Source organism: Hydra vulgaris, chromosome 05 (assembly GCF_038396675.1).
Source record: "Hydra vulgaris chromosome 05, alternate assembly HydraT2T_AEP".
NCBI lineage: Eukaryota > Metazoa > Cnidaria > Hydrozoa > Anthoathecata > Hydridae > Hydra > Hydra vulgaris.
This window is the reverse complement of record NC_088924.1, coordinates 23,540,414-23,562,500: the sequence shown is the minus strand read 5'-3', so window position 1 is coordinate 23,562,500 and position 22,087 is coordinate 23,540,414. Positions and strand designations below refer to the sequence as shown.

Here is a 22,087-nt window from a genome sequence, read left to right as displayed (position 1 = left end):
CATTAACCCTTTATTAGGCCAATTTATTGTTTATCAGGTTCTTTGTAATAGAAAACATCACATTTATATACCACGTTTTTAGATAAACATTTTCTATTTATTGGATAATTGTTTTTTTGTTTACAATTAAAGCTTTCTAATGTTTTTATCATTTTTGTTTAACGAAACAGTTTTGTTACTTTTTACTATTTGTCATACTTTTGTGCAATTGTAGCAAACTTTAGTTGTATTTCGATCAAAAATTTTACGTAATTAAGTAATTAGAGGGCAGGAAGTGTTTATCGACCAATTTCAAAAACATTTTTCTTAAGTTATTGGAAATATTATTGCATTATAAAGTGTTGAACCAAATTACATTTCTTGTTCTGTTTCGCATTTTCGTATTCTTTTTTTCAGGGTAAAACTCCAAATTTTTTGAGGGAATCTTCATAAACTCGTTTAAAGGAATTGAAAACATTTTCTACAGGCGAGTTTTGGTTTAGTCTACTGTTAATTGAATTTGAAATTAGTTTTAGAATTTGTGGTGGATGATTTGAGCTAATGTTATTATACAATAATTCATTATTTGGTTTTTAGAAAGACTAAAGAGAAAGTTATATAAAACGTAAAGAAATTTTGACAATTTTTAAATTTATGCTTATTTCGAGTTGAAAGCGAAGTATTTTAAAATTTCTTATAATACCTTTTCTAATTTTATTGAGCTGTGAAACAGATTTTTTATACATTATTAACGATATTTATTAACGATAAAGGCCTAAATCATTAATATTGACAATATATTACTTAATAAATCCAACAAATACTTACCTAATAAGTCCAACAAAATCTCTAAATTCCACTCATCATAACTGCTTATTGTTTCATCAAAGCAGTAATGAATGTTTTTCTTTTTCCAAGTTTTTTTATTAAAAGTAGATATAGTTTTTCTGCAACGTTTTGTAAAACAAATAGTAACTTTTGGATTAACTGTTTGAATTTTTGCTTAAATTTAAGCATAAAATGAAAAATTGTGTATTTTCTTATTGCCACATTTAACCTCCTTAAAATTACATATAAGCCTTTCAAGAAACTAAATGATGAAGTATCGTTTATTCACATTAAATTAAATCATTCACCACAATTTCTAAAACAATTTTCAATTAATAACAGACTAAACCAAAATTCTTCTAATGCTTCTAAACTATAATTTGACCTCAAAAAAAAAAAAAAAAAAGCGAAAAAATAACAAGAAACGTAACTTAATTCAGCCGTTTGTGATTATGCCAACAATAAACCATCTTTTAAAAGTAAAAGGAATTTAAAGACACCAATCAGTCAAATTACATATTAAAAATGAAAGATAAAAATACTGATGATTGTATATTGAATTGGTCTATCCTTGAAACAGCACCTAGAAAAAATCGGAATTGGTTTCTAAATGCAGGCATGAAAATAAGTTTCTCTTAAAAAAATATAAAAATAAGATTTTAAACATTACTTAAAAATCAATTATGTTTAGTTCTCTCTTTTAAAATAATTATTTAAAAAAAAGAGGAAGTATAAAATTCTAAAGAATTCTTTTAATAATAGTGCCAGCATATTTTTCAAATGCACGAAAGTTTACAGTAGCTAGACATTTATGATTTTCTGTTACTTAATTTTTTTTATAAATTGAAGTTTTAATTATTAGAACATTCGCTTCTGATGAGCATTACTAAATGAAACACAATGTGAAATTAAAAAAAAAAGTTTGATAAGTGATTTTCTACTAATATACTATTGCTCTGTTCTCTTAAGAACATTGAGCACTCTGTTTTGTAAAATGCATTTAAAATTATTCGTGTATATATATATATATATATATATATATATATATATATATATATATATATATATATATATATATATATAAATATAAAAAACATTGAAATACTTTATTCTGATAACTGACCAAAGCCAAATTATATTTTTACGATAATGGGTGGCTATGAAAACCGCTGTTTAAGTAAGGGTAACAAAGAAAATTTTTTAACTTATGCTTTTAAATTTGTACTATATTTAAAACACAAACAACTAGTATTTATGGCAAACTTGCTAAAAACATGTTAACTAACGGTGGATAACTCAACGTGAAACCTTTGCTAAAGCGTTTAGGTTTCTTTTACTCATAAGCCTTGCAACTTCTTTTCAACATTCTCTTTGAACCTTTTAAAAGTCCGAAAAACCGTATAAATTACCTTCTCTACTTGACTTTTGCCTTTTAATCCAACTCAGTACTCAGTCTCTTAATATTCACCATTAGGTGCTTCTAATTACAGTTTTTTTTATCTAAAAATATAATGCAATTATTTTTCATAATCAGATACCCCGTATAATTGTACCTCTTACAACTAACTAAGCTGAATGAGACTCTTTCCTTAGTTTTCTTCATGATGGCCCTTGGATAGAAGTATTTCTGTTTTTGCCGACAAACATGGCAACATGGTATTTTAGGTAATTTCTTGAATTTAGGCTGGCATGGAATTTTTTATTCACTCTCGACGAATCCAAGTCAAGCCTCATTTTTCTACGTGGTTTTCCTCTCTTTGTGCCAATGCAACTTCCAATCGTAACCATTACTTCTATATTTTTGCCAAAATAATTTCAACAGAAAAAAGACGTTTGCTTATTAACAATAAAAACAATTGTAAATAGGTCTTACGCCAAAAACCGCAGTTCTCGAGTCGCAAAATGACGTACTTCTTTCATAATAAGGGTCAATAATAAGAGCAAGTTTGGTATTCATCCTCTCTTACATTGTTCAAATTTTTTTATTTCTACTAAAAACAAACCTGAACTGTTTGCTTAAAAATTTTCATTATTCTCAACTCTTGATTCCACTAATCACATTTTACCTCGTAGAACCAACAAACAAGTTTATTTATTGCTTGACATTTGTATCACTCTAGGTTCTTTATGTAGAGTGATTTCCCGCTTAGACTATTCTACAGCTTGTGGTCTGGGTAACATAACTGTTAGAGTCTTGCAGATTTGTTCTCCAGAAATACCGTCTATACTTTCAAAACCATTTAACGAGTACTTATCAGAATCTTGTTTGCCAGCCTGTTGGAAAACGGAACATGTTATCCATTTTTAAAAAGTTTTGTAGAGCAGTCTAAGTTATGCAGCTACCGTCCCATAAGTCTTGGTCCTACCATAGGCAAGATTTTTGAGTCATTAACTAACAAACTCTCAATCTTGAATCTTGAATCTAACAGCTTACTTTCCGATTATCAATATAAATTTTGATCTTCTCGTACAACTACTAAAATTGTAAAAAGGAATAACTGATATATTTTATTGTACATTAGATAGATGTCAAGCGGTTAAGTCTATCGTTCTTGACATTTTTATAGCCTTTGATAAAGATTGGCATGTTTGTCTTCTCCATAGTCTCTCTTCTTCCTGCTTATCACGTAATATCTTTAAGATAATTGAATTCTTTTATATCAATTATAGTATAAAAGTTGTCCTCAATAGGCAGTATTCTTTGTCATTTCCTGTAACTTTAGGCGTTTCTCAAGGTTCTATTCTTAGTCCTGTATATTTTTCAATTTATGTTAACTAATCTTCCCAATGTTTTCATATCTAAGTTGGCTTTGTTTGCTGACATTTTTGCCATTTATTTTGCCTTATTTAGAGACGCCAATACACATTGCATATCTTGAACCAACTCACCCTTTTCAAACTTCAAGATGAAAATGTACAAAAATATACTGAAAAATATGTGAGATCATCAGCATGAAACTTTCATTCCGAAATCTTATTGCAGACATTGCTTTGCTGCCAAAATTTAATTTAAAGGGAACTTTGCTGTTAACAAAATTTTAGACATTAGAAAAAGTTAGGAAATAGGAACTCTATCTCCTAGAATATATAAGCTTCCTCATTTAAACTTGTGTGCAACCAAATTGATTGAGTTAACAAAATGGTCAAATTGATTATTTAATAACAGAGGCCTTTGAACCCATCATAATTTGTCCAATAAACATTAATAGCTAAAAAAAATCCTGGATTCTAATATGATAGTTCCGTATTTCCCTATTTACACATAAGGAGTTGAGAGGCAGATAAAGAGGTAAAATCAACTTCCTAAATCACTAACCTCAATATGTATTAGTTGTTAAAAGAGTTAATAAATTTTACTGTATTAAAAATACTTTAAAAAAAGTGTTATTTTATTTAGGTAACTGCACCTTCTGAAACTGTTTTTGGTTTTGAGAGACAATATTTTTTTGTGCAAGAGCAGAATATAGATCAATAATGCCTCGTTCAATAGCAAGAAGGACCCCATTCAATTTTAGCATTCTTTTTTAGTACCTCTCGTAGAGTTTTAAAGATTGAGAACTGAGTTTAATTGTAACTCGTTAGCTTATATATTCCTCATATTTTAAATAAACATATATAAAATCAGGTACACTTACATAAGAGGTTGGTTAGTTGGAGATTGGGGAAGAAAGGAGGGCTTGAGAACCACTCTAAATATTTTAAGTTCTATTTTTACTGACATTATTGAAATAAATTTTTTACAGTTTTTTTACCATCAATATAGGATAATGTTAGGCATAATATGATTTTGTTCCTTTCCCCATTTGAGTTAAATCATACAAACTCAAGGTCAGTTTTTGTTGCCTTTATTCTGATAAATTTATTTATGTCTTTTTTAATCTATATAACTAAATGCAAAAAATTATCAGGACCAACTATATTTAAGTGGGATGGGATGCCCTAGTGTCCATACCATAAAACCACAAAGCTAGGTAAACCTGGGAAAAATATTTGTGTTGTTTTTGTAAAAAAAATTTTCAATACGTATTTACACAAACATAAAAAAGATCTTTCGATATTTCTTCTTTCAAAGATTTATTTTTACATTAGTACATTAGTTTCCGAATTTCCATACCCACTTTAAGTGCAACACATAGAAGCATCAAGATATGCTGCATACCATGGTATTTTATAGTTTAGACAATGTCCTAATTTTTCAACTTTGAACGTTTAATAGACAGCAATGTAGACACATTTAAATAATGTAAAAAATATTTAATAGTTCCTAAAACAATTTTTAAAGTATTCAATTGTTACCCAGCAATACAATTACATTGAACTGTCACTACATTAACGATTAAATCAAAAGCAACCGACATTTTATTATTAGGAGATGTGGTTCTATACAAAGGTCGAACACAGCATTTTTAGGTCATGACATATTGACTTATTTTCATATGAACATCAGTTTGCACTAAACTTTCTTGTAAAATTTCCCAAGCCTTTATTGACTTGTAGTTTCCATAGCTTTCGGAAAATATATGTTTCAACAATGTTGAAACCTCATAACAAATGTAAATAAACATAAGCTTTTACACAGCAAACAAAAATATTCACAACATCAGCTAATAATACAAATATATTTAGGAATTAAATTGACTTTTAAACTACTATATAGAAATATTCTTTTCTTGAGTCTTAATCAAGTAATGATAAAGACTATGATAAGTAAAAGAAGGCCTATGACTCGGATCTTTAGTCCAAGATTTAGCTAAATACTTATATGGACTTTTGTACAGTTCTAAAATGATAAAATTGCCACGTTTTAGTATCTTTTTTCAAATACAAAAGTTTAGAAAAGGTTTAGAAAAGTAAATTAAAACAAAAGATTATCACATAAAAAACTTTTTTCTTGCAGATAACTTTCTGCTGCTTCATTTGATAAGCTTTTTAACTAATTGAAAGACTAATGCATTTCAATTGTTTATGTCTATTATAACTTATTATAAAGAGCGTTTTTTTTCTACGTTTCGTATAAGCTCATTTCAATATTTTTGTTTTTGTTGCACATACACTACGTGACTTCGAATAGATGGACAACGTAAAAAAATACACTAAAGGAACTCCCATGATGTCACCGTAAATAATATTAAATAAAGACACGCATGCGCCCAAATGTTAAAAAATCAATATTTGCCAATGTTAACAACCTAATATTGCTCCAGTATTGGCTACAATATAATATCAATAATTGCATATCAATATCGACTAATTTGAGCATGCCAATACGGCGCTAATATTTGCGTTCCAGTGCTGAACATTTAACAAATTTAACAAATAATATTGGCTGAAACTGATCAAATAATATTGGCTAAAACTGAACAAATTATATTGGCTGAAACTAAAAAAATAATATTGGCTGAAATTAAACAAATAATATTGGCGCAATATCAGCATTTTAATACATCGCATTATATATATGCAAATATTGGCGCAATACTGTTTACCAGCTTGATGCAATATTGATGCATATCCTGTTCAATATTGGGAATGATGTCTAATATCGACCCAATATTGCATCAATATTCATATACACATACACACCTCATTTCTTACTTCTTTTTTTTTTTAAATTTTTTTTTATACTATTGTTCGTTTTTCAACTTTAATATAAACTTATAAACAATCGTACTGTAATCGTATAAATTTATATTAACATATTTGTTTTAATATATTATTACTTATAATATTATAATAATGAGTAATATCAAGAAATATCTAGCACAAAATATGTTTCTAAAATTCTGTAAGAAAATGTACAAAATTTACATATGATAATAATATAATTACATATAACTTACAAATTTATATATATATATATATATATATTTATATATTTATATATATATCAAATGTAAACTGTGTACATTTTTTTACTGAATTTTAGAAACATATTTAATGCTAGACATTTCTTGATATTATTCATTATTATAATATTATAAGTAATAATATATTTCACAATTCTCTGTTGTGGGAATTATTTGGTCATAAGTCAAGTTTTCGATTAATAAATTTTATTATTTTAGGTACGCATAATGAAAGTGTACATAGTATTTCTATAAATTAGCCCTTTTAAACGTAGCAGATACTTAAGCATCATTGTTTGTAACAGCATTATCACTCTTTCATTTTATCTCTGGTTTAAGACTGTTAACTTCATAGAATATTAATTTACAATCGCCTATAACATTTTTAGGTCACATTACGTATTGTAACGTAAACAAGATTCGTCACGTTACGTGCAAAATGTCCGTTATTTTTACGTAACCGAGACGTAAGATTTTACGTAACGATACGTAATATTGTAACGTAACAATACGTGCAACATGTTCGTTTTTTTTACGTAACCGAGAAGTAAGATTTTGCGTAACAATACGTAACATTGTAACGTAATGTTACGTACAAAATGTTTTTTTTACGTAACCGAGATAACGTATAACGTATTAATACGTAATATTTTGACCTAATATGACGTCACTTGCGGCGACTTTCAAATATTGCAACATTTTCATTTAAGATCTTGTATGAGTATATTTATAAAGGATATTCTCTTCATAAGTTATAGGTGTAACTCATTAATTTCATACTATCCAGTCACAGCTTACTCTTATAGCCTATACAAATATAGACTAAGAGAATAAACCTTCGTCTCGAGCGTAAGGATTAAACATATAACATTAAAACAACACATTATCACAGAAGCATAAAACATCAACAATCTGTACTAACCTTATATATCGATTGAAACATAAGCTTTACCGTATTACACTATTTATTTATTACAGAGTAGAAAAGATTGTCAAGCTGGACATTATCTACACATTTTTGCTTGTGGGGTAATAAAAACAAAAGAAATGTTACCCTGATTAAAAAAAAAAAATTTAACAACGCTTTATTTATATAAGATGTTATAACGTAATAAGGGGGGTCGCACCTGATATCCCTCCTTCCTCCTCCTCACATATATTTCAAATTTCATATAAAACTTATTGACGACGTTCAGAAAAAAGCATTTAATTCAGAAGTTTATTATAACGAAAAAAATTAATAACATAGTAATAATATAATCTGTTTACATTTTGCCTCTAACTACTGTCTTTGGTAAACGAAATATCATCGTTGCAAATATCATCAAAGGCGTTATTGTCAGAATTACCATTTCCAACAAATTCAGTGTTCTTTGGTGCCCGACTAGGTATGCCTATTAGTCTGTCTTCTGCCTTGACTGCTGCGCGTTTTGCATGCATTGGCATTCGTTTTAATTGATCACCGAGCGCCTCTGCCACCTTATGGGAGTTAATGCGTTTTTGCGACTTTAGCTGCAGAGAATCTTTAAAATATTAAAATTAAAATCTACATCTTTAAAAGAATAGAATCGATAAAAAAAAAACAAAAAAAACATTTATCCAATTATATAATTATTGAAATTGCATTAGCACAACAGTTAAACTTTTTTTGACAAAATAAAAATAAAAAAATACAGCATGGCTAGGTTATACATATAGAAATCAATCACTTTTACCTATTATTATGGGAAAAATACTAAGGCTAATACTCCTTTTCCCTCTTTTCCCATCCCGGCTATATAAAGACCAAACTGAGCTGGGTGCCAGGGCCAACAACATATTAGGAAGCTTGCCAGACAGATTTTGTATTACAAGTGTGACATTCGACAAAGATGTAATCTTCAATTTAAAAATATTGGCAAAATATTAGTTTAAATAAGAAATAAAAAAAGCTAACTGCATACATTTAGGTAGACTTATAGCTTTGTATAAAGTTATTTTAAATTAAAGTTACTAAGTACTGACGATCACAATCATTTAATTCCAGCCAATAAGTCAGGTGACTATCAAGCTAGTCTGCTGATGTGCTGAATTTTAAAGCTTTGACAGGCGCATTAATAGCAGATTTTGTGTTGCTTAGACCACCCACTATGCCCATTAGAGTTTTTTGGGTTGAGACTGGGGAATATTTCTTGAAACCACGCTACAACAATAAAATAAAATTATATTCAATTTAGGGACTACTTCAGTATACGAAATAACAGATTAGGAAAAAAATATTGTGGTTAATGCTAACTAACAAATTATCATAAAAACTTACAACGCATAGTTGTTTTTGAAATTGGCAAATCAGATTTCTTAATTTTGTTATCCTTCGAACTTGGAGTCTTTTGCCGAGCTTTAAAGCATGTTCGAACTAATGCAGATGATCCAAAATATTCGGATAAAGTTTCAATTAGTGGCAGTGTTGGACAAGGTGGATTTTGTGATAAAAACAAAGAAGAAGGTTGTGATGGTGCTGAAAGTAATGGTGATGGTGTAGTTGGAAATAAATGAAAACAAGTTGCTTGCAAAAACTAATATTATTAAGATAATTTAAGTATTATAAGTATGCAAAATTGGAGTAAAATTATTTTTGTACAAAAATAGTTTACAATAAACAAAATTAATAGGAACTTTAGTTAAAGATTTACAAAAATGTGTTCCTTTATAAATATCCAACACAGAAGACTTTAAGGGATAATCATACGCATCATTTTGTTTTAATAAGTAACATGCTTTTAACCATATATCATCATTTTGATTGCTATTATAAATACTACGTATCTTAACAATCTTTTTGTTTAAAAGCAAAAAAAAACAATATGGTTTTTTATTTGACAACAAAAATGTTTTAAAATAACATTTAGCGTAATATGAAATCTTTGTAGTTTTGTTATAAAAAATACATGATGATAATTTACAAAAACTTTTAGGTTTCAAAGCAATTGATTTTAGCTGCCTTAAATTTTGACCTCTGTTAAGCACTTCATTTACAGGTTGCTGCAATGGAAGATTTGGCAATTCAACCAGTTGTCTCATAAATCGCATAAAATTTTCCGATTGAAAACAACTAAAATTATCATCACACAAAAATACTTTACAGTCATCAACAATATGAAGCATACAATGGACATTCATATTGATAAATTCACGACCAAAAAGAAGTGCTGAGTTTGTAATAAATGTTTTGACTAGGTCTTTACAATAACTGTTTAAAGAAATGCTCAAAATTGGATGACAAATAATTCTAAATATTGTTGATAACAACAAAAAATTATGGAAATATTCTTTATACACATAACGTTGCAATAAAATCGGTCCAAGATACAAACAAAAATTTCGTGTTTCAGTTGCTTTCCACATATTAAGATGGTTCATACTACGTGGTTTTCTGGCAAAGTCAAAAGGGGTACATTTATGACTAATTGATATATCGGTGTTTAAATTGTGCATACCACTTACACTTAGACGATAGGGCAATTGACCACTTCGTAAATCTTCTAAATAACGCACAAATACTCCTTTACAAAAAAATTGCATATAGTCAAAAGGAAAGAATTTAATTATATCAAGATGGGCAATCGACTCAAAAGGTGACATTTCGTGATAATGTTCTTCTTGACGTCTTTTCCTACAGGAATCATTAGTTCTTATGGTTGATTCACCTTCATATATTCTGCGATGTTTGAAATTTGTTCCTTTAATTTCACATCTATCGCAACCGAAATAAGCAGTATGACCTTTCACGCATTTCAAGAATAATTTTGCAGGCATATCTCAATTGCAAAATAAAAATTCGACGTAGTAAGTAATTTCTTCAAAAACAAATCCGAATTCCGAACAAATTTTTATTTCATTTACTAAATCAAATGTAAATTCTTGAAATAATTTTGGTTTATTTTTACCATAATACAACCCAACTAAAAATACTGAATTACTGATCTTATCAATTGCTGCATCAATAGGCCAAAATCCAACAATCGTGCTCTTAAACAAAGGTTAACCATTAATACCAATAATTAATTTAGATACATTATTTTCACCAATCAAACTAGCTTGCTTCTAAATAATAATGCGTTGGCATAAACCATTTTGAATACCAAAGTGGTAGTATTTACCAGAAAAAACATCACGTAAGTTAGGAGAAATTGCTTTTTTAGAAATATTAAACAGTGTTCGTGGATCTCTGGGTATTTTAGGGGAATTCATTTTTTCTAAAAGAACTTGCATATTGGCATAGCTTTGACCAGTTTCGATTCCAAAATCTTTTAAAGATTTGCTCATATTAGCAACACTATCATTTTCACCATCAGTAGATATATCGATATCAGATACTGATAATGATGAGTCTGTCAGCTTATCGCTACTTGTATCTGATATATTACCTTCTGAATTATAATTAACAATATCTGTTTTGGAATAGTTAAAGATGTTGCTTTAATTTGGTCTTCCTCCAACAAATTGCCACTACTAGAAATAATTTCACTCATTTTCACGAGTCATTGGTTGCGCTAAAGTATTGTTCGAAGACGTTCTGTTGCATTTTTTTAATAATTTTCGACGCTTTCTTTTTGTGGAAGGATCGATTCTAAATTGTAGCCATGATATAATTATATCAAATCTAAAGACAAAACAAAAAATTTAAAACTTTTTAAAAATTGATTCGAACTGGACTCGAAAACCAGTTACTTTAAGGAAATGCATGCATCCGTGAAAGCCTCAGGGAAGAATGAGCAAAGATTATATAAGAGCAAGAGTTAGTTTAAAATTATTACAAGATGTTTGCGCAGAACAATGTCAAGTAGGGGTGTTAAAAAAGTGTTTTTCACACAAATACACAAAAAACCAAGTTTGGAGCAAATATAACATAAATACGATTACAAAAAAAATTACAAAAATATTGTTGACGTTTACCGTGTGCTCAAGCGACAAAACATCTCGAAAAATGCCCCATATTGTCCCCAAATTATTTGGTTTTGAGCGCAAGGTAAATATCATTATTTTGTATAAAAAAAAATTTCTAATTTGATCATAATGAGGCAATTTTGTTTTTAGATTGTTGTGTATTCGGGTTTTTTTGTAACTGTTGTTTAAAATAAAATAAATTTTGCCGGCTAAACTGCATTGGGCGAATGTAAGCGGGCCAATGTATGCCCGGCGGCCATCAAGGAATCGACCCAACGATGGATGCCAACGTTGGCCAAATGTTGCAAGAAGTATTGGGCCAAGAAGCGTTGAAGCAAGCAAGCATTGCAAGAAGCGTTGGCCCAACGCTGGTGTGTTAGCTGGGTTATTGCGTTTTTGCCCATAGTCTTTTTTTTTTATAAACCGTTTTTTTAATTTAAACATCATTTATGAAAAAACTGGAATACATAACAATCTAGAAAAAATTTGGGTCATTATCATATAAGAAAATTTATTTTTCAGAAAATATTGTGACTTACCTTGCGCTCAAAGCCAAATAATTTGGAAACAATTTAGCACATTTTCCGGGATATTTTTTCAATATTTTTAGAATTTTTTTTTGTAATCGTATTTTTTTCGTAATTGCTCCAAATTTGGTTTCTTGTGTATTTTCGTTATAAAATAAAAACTTTTTAAAACACCCCTAATGTAAAGTCTAAAAGCCAAAAACTTCAAGCAAAATTTTAATTATCAATGCTAATTGTATAAATGTATTTCTAATTAGGAGTCGTTCATTAAGTACGTACGTTTTTATTTCAACTTTTCTTCCCTTCCCCCGCATTTTGATATACGCTTCTTTTTTAGTACCCTCCACCTTAATAAAAGAACCTACGCTTTTAACGTACCTACCTAACATTTTATGTTTTTTTTAGTTTAGTGTCTTCTTTCTTTTATAATTGAACCCTGCCTCCTCCTCCACCTTAATCGTATTTACGCCATGTACAAACTCGCTCTATCGCATCCAAGCATACGTACTTTATGGACGATCCCTTAATGTAGTATATTAGAATGGAGGGGTTAAGTAGAACTTTCCCCCTCCATTCTGATATACTACATTAGCGCTTTGAGTCACATAGCGCTTTGAGCCACATGTAAAACAGTAATGGAAACGGGTGATCTTAAGTTAAAAAGCGCTAAAAAATGTTATAAATTGGGAGATAAAAAACTCAAAAACTGGAATAGTTATTTTGAAAATGTGTAAAGAGCATGGCAAAATTAAAGCCTAAAGTATTTGCATTTTTGTGCGCATGCGTAGCTAAAAAAATATATTTGAACAAGGTCAAGTAGATGCGGACGAATAATAAACATAATGAAATAACAATTCACAATAATTGGAGAAAAAATGTGAAAACAATTGATAAACAAAAACAAAGTAACAAAAAACCAAAACGAAAACAGTATATAAACTTTGAACAGACAATAGAACAATTAAGTTAACTTTTAAAAATTAAAACTCACGCGTTAACAACTCAAAAAATTTACGCATAAAAATCAGTTAAAAGTAAAAAGTAAACAGATTATGTAGTGTAAAAACCAGATTCTCATCAGGAAATGGTTTTGTTATTGGTTATGTTATTGGTTATGTTATTGGTTATGTTATTGGTTATGTTATTGGTTATGTTATTGGTTATGTTATTGGTTATGTTATTGGTTATGTTATTGGTTATGTTATTGGTTATGTTATTGGTTATGTTATTGGTTATGTTATTGGTTATGTTATTGGTTATGTTATTGGTTATGTTATTGGTTATGTTATTGGTTATGTTATTGGTTATGTTATTGGTTATGTTATTGGTTATGTTATTGGTTATGTTATTGGTTATGTTATTGGTTATGTTATTGGTTATGTTATTGGTTATGTTATTGGTTATGTAATTGGTTATGTAATTGGTTATGTTATTGGTTATGTTATTGGTTATGTTATTGGTTATGTAATTGACCCTTTTTAAGGAGTCTCTACTCCGGTATATTGAAGTTTCCAATGTTTAATACACTAATTTCTAAAAACTCCCGTCGTAGTCTTACCATCAAAATTAGCATAAATAACCCACTTCTACGTCAAGCCTCGTTTATGTTGCATTGTTGAAAGGACACGTAACACGGAGTCAAACACCAAATTATTATCCTATTAATATTAAACACTAATATATTTTTAAGAAAAAATTACACAAATTAGCACAAGAGACAACCTTTAAACCTCAACATATAATTGGTATACTACAATAAAAATACATAGATCAAAATGGAAACTCTAAAAACATGTATCGATGTGCATAAATGAAAATATTTATAAAATGGATGTGAATAAAATTGTTAAAACAAACTCATAAATATACTTAAAGTTTAGTTCCCTAGAGTACATACATATGTACACTAGGCACAAACATGCTAATCCGTGTGCGTTTATTCAAAAAAACACAAAAAATAATTTTAATTTAAAAACATCATTTTTTGCTTGATGATTACAATAGTTTTAACAAGAATAAACTAATTAAAATCAACACATTTAACAATTATAGACAATACACACTCACATGAAAATCGTTAAAAACAATAAATAACAAATAAACCAAAAGAAATCAAATAAATAAATTGACTATATATATGTCCACATATATATAGTCAATTTTCGATTAATCTTTTAAAAAGTATTTAAAAACAAAAAACAAACTACAATTTACAAAATTATAATATAAGTTACAAATAACATTAAAAATATTCAAATTCAAATTCAAATTACAACCGTTTCATTTCAGAAAAATGAGTAAATATTGTATTATAATGTCAGGATAAATAAAAATAGTAATTAAAAACAACAGATTTTACAATAACAATTTTTTGCATACCAATTTTTAATATGTTTTTTGAACACCTCAGAACTTTTAGAAGACATGATCTTGTTATCTAGAGTGTTCCATAACGAGATGGCTCTAAATATAGTATAACATGTATCCTTATATTTGGAGCAATTTGAAGGTAGAATCATTTTTTTGCTACAACGAAGTTTAAAAGGAAGATTTTTTGTATTGAATAAATCCTTCATAAATTGTGAATTTAGACAATTAATTGATTTAAAAACTTCTATCAAAAGAAAGCGCAAATTTCTTAAGTGGATCCTCGGACTATTATCAAAACTTAACAATTCATCAAGAGATAAGTCAAACCTTTTATGGACAATACAAAGAGCTTTTTTATGAATTTTATTTATAAGGTTGTCATAGTATTTAGAACAAAACATCCATATTAGGGGACAATAAGAAAATTTTGACATTATGAAGGCGTTAAACAACAATGTAGCTTTATTACGGAATAAAAAACTTCTTATGCGTGAAGAGCAAAACATTTGCCATTAGCTTTACTACATAAATATTTAATGTGTTCTCCAAAATTTAGATTCTTATCAATTGTAACACCAAGTAGCTTCACCCTATCAGAGGCAAAAACAGTATTATTACCTGTTTTTAGGTATTGATTTTTTGTGTTTTTTAAACCAACTAAAAGTAATTGGAATTTATCAGGGTTGGCAACCATCGAGTTAAACTTAAACCAGGCAATGGTATTAGTTGCTTCTTTTTGCAATCGAAAAATAACCTTTAGTAATCTGTAATCACAGGCATACAGCGTATTATCATCTGCAAAGTTGCACAATTCAGTATCTTTAACAAAGAAGAATATATCATTTATAAAGATATTAAAGAGGATGGGGCTAAGAATGGAACCTTGAGGCACTCCCGACAAAATATCAATCCAATTAGAAACAGAAGGTCCTATCCTTACTCTTTGTTTACGACCACTAATATACGATATAAGAAATTTAAGACTTTCTTTAGAGAAACCATACGCTTCTAATTTAGCAATAAGTAGGTCATGCGGAATAAAATCATACGCTTTAGATAGATCCGTTAATAATGTTCCAACAATACCTCCATTGTTAATGCATTCATGCCACTTGCTAAGTAAAAAAATAAGTGTATGCTGAGTATTATAACCTCTACGAAAACCGCACAAAAGTTTGTCAAATTTTGGCTCCATAAATAACAAAATCTATTCATAAACGATCATTTCAAAAACTTTGGAGAGAGCGGGTAGGATACTTATAGGGCGATAGTTAGCCTTATCTGTTGCGTCATTTTTTTTAAGACACGGTAAATGACGGGAATGTTCCATCTAAGATGCTATTATTGATACAATCTGTAAGACTATCCCTAAATTATATTAAGTAAGATTTAAACATAAAAACTGGTATTTCACCACTTTTTTTTTTTTTTTTTTTTCCATTTATATAATTCCCTATAATTTTTGTAATATCATCAGGTGTAATACATTGAAACTTGAAATTATGTGCATTCATTTTGAATTTATTTTTAATGTTTCTTATACTAGGATGGTCAACATACTTTTTTATATCTGACTCAACTGGGTCTGAAGTGCAAGGAGAAAAAGACCATTTAATATGGTCGACCATACTTAATGGCAATGCAACATTTATGAAATATTTATTAAAAATATTATTCAACAAAGAACTGTCTGAGATAATGTTGCCATTTTCAGTCAAAGTGATACGCTCGTTAGAATTTGTGGATTTGTCCGAAAAGAAAGGCTTAGTTAGCTTCCAGAGAGATGTGTTTAAAGTCGAAAGTGTACTGATTTGCTCAAAGTACTTCTTCTTATTTTTTCGGTTAAGCTTAACCACGAATTTCCTTTGTTTTTTGTACATTAGAGCTGAAAAATCTGATTTATCAACTAAAAATTTTTTATGTAATGAAGAGCGGAGCATAATTGCTTTTCGTAAGACTTTAGTTATAAAAGGTTTATTGTTACATCTTAGGATTTTTGATTTAAGAGGGGCATGAATATTAAGCAAATTGCTGAATATCTCATTCAAGTACTAATATTATAACAAGATTTTAAGTTGAAACGGAGTATTTTTGCAAAAATCTCACTTGAGAAATTTTTGAACGATCTATAAATAAGTTTTTTAGGTGGTAACTTACAAAAAGTGGATCTTAGCATGGTGTATATTAAATGGTGATGATCACTCATACCCGTATCAAAGGTATTTGAATTTTGGAAGCTCAGCTTTCTGTTAGTAAGGATAAGGTCTATACAGGAAGGGTTATTGACCGATTTAAAACAAGTCGGTTGTTTAATTAAATTAATACATTGATAAAGTTGAAGGAATTCCTTCATTTTTTTTTTTATGAAGGTTGTATATTAAAGTCTCCTATTAGAATAAAATCAAGATATTATTGAAAATAAAAGTCAAGCATTCCTTGAAGGTGGTTGAAAAAATAGTCACAGTTCTGATTTGGGGGTTTATTAGTGGCTATTATGAGCCATTTCCGCATTCTTAATTTAATTTCAAAAGTGATAATTTGAATGTCTCTGGAGAAATCCTTTTTAGCTAATCTTTTAGAAATGATATTTTCATTTATGTATACAAGAAGACCTCCACTATATTGAGAGATATCAAGCCGATAAGGGGTTTTATAACCTGGATATAAAAAATTGATTTATTGGAAAGGAGTCATCTAACTTGGTTTCATCTAATATAAGTATATCAACAGTTTTATTTATATAGGTAACAATATCTGAAAATTTATTACGAATTGAATTAATATTTAAAAATGCTAAACTGATATTTTTGGGATATTTGGCCCTTAGTTTATCCAAATCAGAATTTAGACTAATTTCTTCATTAGTACTTGGTAAGGTAGATTGGTGATAAGAATTTATAGGGGAATGTCTATCAAATAGACTTTAGATATGCAATAAAGTTCATGGCAAGTTTACCTGATCCTCGTCTGTTTAGGTGAAGACCACGTAGCCCAAGGTGTTCATTAGACAAATGAGAGTTATCAATAATATTATATTCAGTTAGTTTTAATTTTTCGGCTTAGTGTAGCAACGTTAATTGAGCTTTAGCATTATCGAAATGACGAATTGGTGTAGATAAAATTATTGAACATGAAGGGTTAGATTTTGAAATGAAGGAAACATAATCTTTTAATTTTGCCAAAGCAGATTCAGACGAATCATTTGTACAATTATTTGTTCCAACATGCAGAATAATATTTGAAGGTTCTTTTTTCAAAAGTGGAACTAGGTAATAATGCATGTCTTCAATGATAGCACCACTAAATACTCTTACTTTTACTTTTCCAAGCTTATGGAATTTTTTTTTCGTTAATCCCCATCAAAAGAGAGTCTCCACATATTAGCGTCGTTCCTACTGGCCATTTATATTCATCGGTTTGGTTATTGCGAGGATTGATTATTTTAGTGACATTGTTTACTTTTTTTATTTGATTTTTTGTATTTTTTACATTTCCAACCGCTTTTGTACTAAGGGAACTTGAAGTCGAAACAACGCCATTTGATGAAAGATTTTTATGCTTTAAAAAGTCTGACTGATAATTTTTTCTGACCGAGACGAGTTGATTTGTTACATTTTCAAAACTATTTATTAAATTACGCATTGTTTTATTATTATTTGAGTTTGAGGATACAGCTAATTCAGGAATATTATATTTTTTTAAATTTAAAAATTTAATGTTTAATTGACGGCGAACATCTGCTAATTCATTATTTGAATGGTCTTTAATCTCTTTACTTTTACTATCGATAATTTTAATACTACATTCTTTTTGCCGGAAGGCATTAATGGTTTCAGCTTTTGATGAATTAATTGAGTTTTGGTTTAATGGGCTATTAAAATCAAAATCGTTGAAAAAGTTTAAGTTTTGAGTTGATTTTAAATCAGTCACGGTTGATTTGACTTCTAGCTTATCGATTAAAACGGCAATAATTTTCCTGATCTTCGATAATTTCTCTTTTAAAAATAAATTTTAATCTTTTAAAATTGAAAGACTAATTTCACTGCTTTTTAAGTTTTTTAATTCAAAATTCAAAATTTTAATTTCAGATTCTAAGGTTTTAACTTTTTTGTGATTAATTATACAAAGATCAGGTTCTAATTTTGTTTCAGGAACTATAAGTACTTTTTACCATTTTTTATTGAGCAACTTAAAAGGTTTTTTGATACAAGTAAATTAAGAAACTCACTTACATGTAATTTTTCAAGCCGATTTTCAAAATGTTTCAATACTTCTTCGTAAATACTTTCCGTATCTGCTCTTTTTTTTCTTTTATGGATGTTGTTTATGGCATTCATAAAGATTTTTGAGTGTTCCATTCTCAAGTTTACTTGTGGTTCGGCGATTTCTAGTAAAAAGCTTTCAAAATCATTTAGGTAACTAATAGTCTCTGTTTGATTTGCATTATTGTTGTTCTTAGTTTTACTTTCTTGTAATAACAGATCCTCCGTAAATTTAGCTGCCATTTTTTCTTCTCTGTGTATTTCAAAACCAAAAAAATAAAATAATTACTTTTCTTGGGTTTCTTGGGTATCTCAAACATTAAAGCGGCATTAATTCTACGTATGTAATAACCAGTTAATACAAAATATATAAGATGTATAGGTGATAAAAGACGAAACGAACGAGGTAGTTAGTTTTAACTTGTAAAACCCACGTTTAATTTATTCATTAATAAATATTAATGAATAAATATTAATGAATAAATTATTAATATACACGTTTTCGAATTGGAAATTGATCACTACCCACATCGTTGATTGACAAAAGCTGATTGATCACTATCCACATAGTTGATCACTATCCACATATTTTTTATCAACATATAGTTTCATATCAGCATATAGTTTCATATCAACAAATCAACATAGTTTCATATCAACATATCAACATCTCAACATAGTTACATTTCATATCAACATCTCAACATAGTTACATTTCATATCAACATATCAACATATCAACACTTCAACATATCAACATTTAATATCAACATATCAACATATCAACAGAGTTTCATATCAATATATACTTTCATATCAACATATAGTTGATCACTATCCACAAATTGATCACTATCCACATATTGATCACTATCCACATAGTGATCAATTTCCAATTCGAAAACGTGCAAAGTAAAATGATCCGGTGAATAATGTAAAATGTTTAATTTAATGAGAGTTGTGTTAACATATAAGCCAAAATAATTGTAATTATAAAGCAAACTAGGAAAATCCCGGATCCACTCCGTTTATACTTTTTATTATCTTTTTGCCAAAAGCTCCAAGTTAAATTGTTTAAAGTTTAATCGAGTTTTTAAAATAAAATTGTTATGTATTTAAATTTAAGTCAATATTCATTAATGAACAAATTTAATATAAAACGAATTGCCTGATTTTAACAGGGAAAGCGCAAAGAGTGTCCACACATCGACTGACTAAAATAGGTACATGCGCAATAGAGTGCTCATACATCAACTGTGTATTGTTTCATTTACCTCAAAATAATGCTTTTCTACCGCTTTGAAATCTAAGTTATAATGAAAAAAGTTGCAAAGTAACCTTGAGTATTGAAAATGTTTTCATATGCCGTTTTCGGATATTTTAACAATTTGCGTCGCTTATAAGAGTTAAAAGATGTTTTTTTTTAAATCTAACCCACTAGCAATCTAATTTAGTTATTTTGTAAGATATAGGAATTACACTAAATCTTTTATATTTAAAAAAATTAATTTTTAATAACATAATAAGATTTGATTGCTTGTGGGTTTTATTTAAAAAAGTTTACTTTTTAAACTTATAAACTTAATAGCTTTTGACTAAATAAAACGTAACGTAACTTTATTTAATCTAAATATGAGACTAGAGAGCGGACAACCGCGATTTTCGATTATCGATTAATGACCAACCAAACAAAAAATTAATGATTAATTCGATTAAAGTTGTGTGACCGTTTTAATCAGTTTCGAGTAAACTATTAATCATTTTAATCAAATTGTCTAACAATTAGTCATTTTATTCATTTTAAATCTAGTTAAATTTTTTAAATTTCTAAAACTCCTTGTTCATAAAAAACTAGATAAAATATTTTTTTTTATTTTAAGAGAAAAACACAAAATGAAAAACACAATGAAACACATTTTGTTTTAATATTTATTGTACAAAAATCACGATCACATTAAAAGATGGCAAACAATAAGTCTCTCAGTTAGTTTAGATATTTTTGTTGGTTTGTTTAAGAGGCAAGGCTTCAGATGATTTAGGAATTTTTCTTCTTTTTTGAAGGATGTCGTGTTGGCTGCTCTGCCAAAGCATTATCTTTAAGTTCATTTAAATCTGAGCTTCTTCCAGGGTTGGTTGAGTCAGAATTTGTGGCAGAAGAAGGTTCAGACTCTGAAATATCATCCAAACTATAAGCAGGGACATCCTCCTAGTTGAAATACCACTTTCCTTTTACCAAGTCTTTTAAATGATCATAATTTTTGTTGATGTAAATCATTTTCTCAGTTGTCTTTGGATTTAGATTATGCCTATGTTTTTTCAGCAGTTTCCCTGCAGTGGAAAAAGCTCTCTCTAATGAAGATGAAGTTGGTGGAATGGCCAATACCCCTCTTGCAATTTTGGCAAGCATTGGAATTACCTTTTCATTATTCCTTCACCACTTCAGGATGTCTGTGTTTGTTCCAACACGTGGCAACAGTGCATAGTCATTGAACTCTGATCTAAGAGGCTCAATTTCCATTGAACTTAGAGACAGTGACCCTTGGGCAGCTAACGAAGTGTTAAGCAACTCTGCCATATTCTCTTCACAAGGATCATCACTTGGTTCAAACAGCAATTCTGGTTCAACACGGACAAGTTTGTTTTCTCTGAATTGAAGTGTGGATTCATGTTCCTCTATCAACAAGTTAATCATGCTTTCTTTAAGATCATCTGGAAGAAGTAAACCTCGTACAACTGGATTAAACAAGTGTCCAAGAGCAAGTGCAATAATCTTTGCACCTTCCAACGGGAATTTTTCTGTCAAAAGATCAAGTGCTTTGTTTAAAAAAGCTTTGTATGAATGAGAGCCTGCATCTTTTTGAATCTCTTTTCTGAGAGTCAAAAACCAAGATTTGATTTGCACAAGAGCAAAATCATTTCTCACTTCCTTGTCACAAGACATCCACTCACTTGTTTTCATGATTGTTTGCAAAATTGGGAGAATTTCCTCTGGTGGTGTGATATCCCCATGAGTCAAGAGAACTTTTTCAAAATGATTTGAAATGTCATACACATTTAGATTTAAAAATGCCTCCTTCATCTGCACCATTGTTTGAATCATGATGCAGTGTGAACTCCACCTCGTTTTTCATGGCTTGGGTATAACTTTGTAGGTGAGTTGTGTCTCTTGGCACAAATCAGAGAGAAGGGCTTGACATGGTGCAGAATGTGATAATCTAGTGGTGAATTTGTTAAGTTTTTGGATAGCTGCTTCAAGTGTTGGGTCTGCTTCAGCTATTTGAAGAATATTATTAAGCTTGTGATCAATGCATTGAAGGCTTCCACTGCCTAAGCTCTTGACAAATTTTGC

At 29.1% G+C, this 22,087-nt stretch overlaps 1 protein-coding gene across 1 annotated transcript in view; it reads left to right on the top strand.

The window, feature by feature from the left end:
* The window catches only part of LOC136080014 (uncharacterized), a 134,933-nt gene that overhangs the window by 102,559 nt on the left and 10,287 nt on the right, over positions 1-22,087 (top strand). The gene's annotated exons all lie outside the window — the stretch shown is intronic.